This window comes from Poecile atricapillus, chromosome 11 (assembly GCF_030490865.1).
Source record: "Poecile atricapillus isolate bPoeAtr1 chromosome 11, bPoeAtr1.hap1, whole genome shotgun sequence".
NCBI classification, from domain to species: Eukaryota; Metazoa; Chordata; class Aves; order Passeriformes; family Paridae; genus Poecile; species Poecile atricapillus.
The window spans coordinates 4,973,690-4,978,524 of NC_081259.1; positions in this window are offsets into that span (position 1 = coordinate 4,973,690).

Sequence of the window (4,835 nt, forward strand, 5' to 3'; positions counted from 1 at the left end):
ATTATGGGCTGTGAACTTCTCAGACCTGGGACTGTGTGCTGTTCTTGTTTAGTTAGCACCAGGTACATTTACAGGGTTGTGTATTTGCTTAATAAAAATAAATAACCAGCAGAAGTTCCAAGCTAAGAATTACTCCAGACACAGCATTTTCCTTATTGCTTTGTCTTGTGGAAAACAAAGTACATTTTATCCTACGTTTATCATGTAGCTTATGTGGTACTTTTCATTTTGATGTATGGCACACTTTCTAATGTGTCTCCCCTCATGTCTCTTTATTACTAAAGTGTTTCGGTGGAAAAGTATATTACAAACAAATAAATAACTTTCAACTACTGTCACTAGTCTAGCGAGAGAGCCACAGGCACAGGCTAGTTGGGTCCATTCATTACAAAGCCTTATCCATGACTTCACAGATATCTTTTTATTTTTATTTTAATGAATGCCTCTCACAGTTTTGTCCTAGCAAATATTCCTTTCCAGTTTTTATTTTCATCTATCCTTCCAAAGCGATACTCAACCCACTTCAAGACACCTCAGAAACAAAAGAAAATTCAGGCTAGTTTCCCCAAAAAGTTGTTGGGTCTTGTTGAGGGTAGGGGAAAGGAGAAGGAGCAGAGAGGGAGAATGGGAGCTGGGCTGTTGGCTTGAATCTCTTGGTGTTTTTTCAGGGAGGGATGGGAACAGTGACCACTGCTGTTGCAATGAGCCCCTTTTATGCCCATGATATTTTCCACTCTGGATAGCAACTGCTGCCTATGTCACATCATCAGTGAACCTGGTTTTCTGGGGCTCTGAGGGCACAGCACCCATCAGCCATGGTGCAGGTGGCACCTTTGCTCAGGCTCAGCCTGTGCTGAGCTTACAGAAGCCCAGATTCAGCCTCAGTTTTGAAACAAGCTGAGAACCAAGAGTTTGGAAGTGAAGGAATTGTGTACCATGGTTTGTTGGGGTGGGCAGCTGGATTGGCAACCTTGACTGGTGTTATTTGCAGTCTGGTTGGGGCACAACAATGAGCTAGCCATTGGTATCCAGGGCCTAAACATAATGAAAATGAGTTTAAATGTATGAAACTCTCTTTGTCCAGTTAGGAATGAAAGACAAAATCACGGCTGAAACATAGCACCTGCAAACCTTCATTAGTAGCACAAACCTGTTCTTGGTAACACAATAAAGGAGCAGGGGCAGGAGGGTGCAGGTTGCACACACAAGAAAGCTCTGTACTCAGCAGGGACAGGATCCCACCCCACCCCTGCTCTCCACCATCACCCTCCTGCTCTGAAGCCACAAATGTGCCTGAGGTTGTTTTACATGGGCCGGGTTGTACATGCAAAACTCCACGACAAGCCTATTAAAAGTGTGTTAAATTGCAATGCTCCTGTTTAGACTCTTTCACCAAGATGTGGGCACTAATTTATGGCAGCTGCTGGATCACAAACCTATGGATGAATTGAAGAAGAGAAGGAGTTAGGCAAAGGAAAACAGAGAAGATGGCATGGTAATTCCTTTGGTCAGTCTGAAGCCTAGGAATATCTGTTTGTTTGGCTTTGAACACTTTCTATGAAAATACAGTTAGAAAATAATTCCTTTAGCTCCATCCCCTCTGCTCCCTGCCCCAGCCCAATTGTGTGAAAAAGCAGCTTTTCCATAAACAGATTTTACTATATCAGAGTCAAATTTTACTACATCATTATAGGAGTGTTCCACTGGGTAATATGACTGGCTGCCCTATCAGAAGACCAGTGCTAATGCCATAGTGAAAACATGCCATCACACTTCCCCAATAAAAACTTTTATTGTATCCCAGCGCACATTAAAAACAACACTAACTGCATTAATACATTGTAATTTACTTTTGTATTATGGAGCAAATGACAAACCTGGTGCTAATGAGGTCATATTTTCCATTACCCCAATGCAAACTCTTGGTTAATCCGGTCCTTGGAGATTTCCACGTGGAACTTGGGAGCACTTGTGTGTGCACAGGTATGCACAGACACACACAGGGTGCACGTGCTGGTAAGGGATGCTTCCATTGTCAGATGAGGTGGCAGAATATGATTTTATTTTAAACTACTGCTTTTGAAACAAACAATTTTAATTGCTCTGACATTTGCATTTTGTTCACAAGGCAGTCTTTAACAAAAAAAAATATATAAGTGATCCCATCACTGATGGTGCCTTTTACTTTTGAAGCCTCTTTCACACTGTGGTGAACAGAAATGCAATTCTTCTGTGTTGCAGAAGATGAGGCTGAATGGATTCTTTAGGGATTGCTTATATTTCAAGTGCAATTATTTAGAAAGCTGTAAGCTTTCCGTTTTATTTTGTCATGAGCGGAATGTTAGAAGAAAACTCATTTCTCAGGAGATATGGATGATTCTTTATTTCTAAACTTCCTGTGGTGTTTTCTTAATGATGCTATTAAATGATTAAGCTTTTCTTTTATAAATTAAATCACCAAAATGAAATCATTAAGGCTCTCTCAGTTTTATTAAGCATAGTTATTTGCCGTCATGTGTAAATTCACTTAAGTAATCATCTACACTATCTGCTTTAAAACTGTGTTGGCAGCACCACGGGGAAAGTCAGTTCAGCATGGTGGATGGAGATATCCGGCTCTCCTCATTTCAGAGGGCTCAAAATACACTGATGAGAGAGAAGAATGTGTTTATATGAGGAAAGCAAAGCAATGCCAAGGGTTTAGTGAATGACAGATCCCAATTTCTGGCACTGCAGCCAGTCCCTGGTAGGCACTTACTCTGCCTCTGGGGCTTATGCTGTGCAAAGAGTAACGTGGGGCTGCTCACAGGTGTAGCCTCCTCCCTTCCAGGGGACACAGAACTGGGGGCTCCATCGAGTCACATTAGTTAGAAAATTACTTTGTCTTTATTTTCCCTCCAGTATCTTCTCTTCCTTTCCCTCTGTTTCTCTTCTCTGCTCTCTGCTATTTGTTCTTGCCACATCTTAGTCTCTGCTGATGAATTAGTCTGTTGCTCAGGGAGAAAATTGATCTTCACTCTTACAGAAGTTGCAGGACAAGTTATGCTTAGTTCAGGCTGTGGTATTTTGCTAGCCTGTGCTAGGATGTGATGTAGTTGGTACTGAGTATATAGACTTGAACTGCAGCTGCAGAAACTGGGACTCTCACTGGTATTTACATTTAAAGCATTCCCTTTAGCTCTTAAAACCACTGTTCATTTTCAGTGATGTTTTATCAGGGAGTTCCACTTTCTGGAAAGATTAAAAGGAGAAAGGATGGGAGATACTTTCAGAGGAGAGGAGAAAACTGTATTTTTGTTACCTTGCACTGCAACTTGTGGATGCTGTCAGGACAGAAGAGATGAGGGAAACTCACGTGGTGACAGCAGTATCCCAGGTACTCTGCCATGTGCCTAGGACAGGTAGGAATTATCCAGAGTGAAGCAGCTGAGGGAGGTGCAGTTTGCTCTGCTGCAATGGGACAATTTGATATTCTCTTAGGGCTGTCAAAGGCCAGACTCCTGTCCCAGCCCATGGAGCAGGCTTTGCTTTTGGCTGTCCCTCCTCTGGTCACTGGAGAATGTGGAGAGAACGGGGAGGCTCAGTACTCGAGTTTGGAACATGCTCAGAGGTTCACAGTCACAGGGACAATGTCCCTCTAGAGCAATCAGACGTGGATTTCATCTTTTTTCTTTTTTTTTGTTTTTTTTTTAACCTACTGAAATTGTGAAATGTAAAACCAGGGAGAAATTATTTTCCCCCTCATGTTACTTTCAAATTAATTAGTAAGTGTGCCCAAAATCCTTTCTGCATGTGGTCACTTTATCAGCTTCCTGTCAAACAAATAAGAAATATTTTCTATTTACTTAAAATATTTTCAGAAAACTACTTGTAAGTGATTCCATGGAAGCATTCCTGAGGTGATTATATCCATTGACCTGCATTTTCAATTGCAGAAGGTGATAAAAATAAAGGAATTTCAGAATAATAATAAAAAAAATCCCCCTGAACAAAAAGTAGGTGTTTAAAATGTATTGAGTGCAAATTTTCCTCAGATTAATTTTTTTCTGTGGTTCTTTCTGCTCTTGATCATTAGTTTGACAAATCTGAGAGATATTTGCAGAATAATTTTTTACGGAGAAACTTGATTATTTTTTGCTATTACTGTTGACTAATTTTGTTATTCCTGATGAGGAATTTTTGGATCTAATATGCCTCGTCAACTTAAGATTCTTTGCCTGAGCTTTGCCTCTTTTCCTTCACAAAGTTTCTTATTTACTCAGATTTCTCAGGGAACCAAACACTCAGGAGCAAATAAATAGCTCTCAGTTGATGGTAATGTTAATAAATAAAACCTAATTTACATTGTAAATCTATTTATGCATATATATTTATTCATATACTTATAAATAAATACTTATATGTTGTTAACACATATCTGTTAGAACTTTAAAATACTCTAAAATATATGAAGTGCTTTTAAATTTGATGTGGAAGCATATTAAAACAAATGAAAGTCAGTAGTAAATCTGGGACAACATTATTGCAAACCTGATGCAGATATCTCTGTTTTTTGCAGAGAAGCCTTTCTGTCAGAGTAGTTCTGGCTGAATTTTCAATGAAAGAATTTAAACTACAGCAACAGTAAATTTTTTGACTTGACAGAAAACATTGTTATATAGACAAATAACTGGCATGCCAGTAAATAAATGGAGCACATTTTCCAAACATCAATAGATGCCTGGGCAAAAGCTATTTTAACAGGAACAGATTTTTTTTTTGTGTGTGTGTGCAGTGGCTCCTGTGTAGTGTTTGGAAAATGTACCCATATGTCTACTCACAAATAATGTTCACCT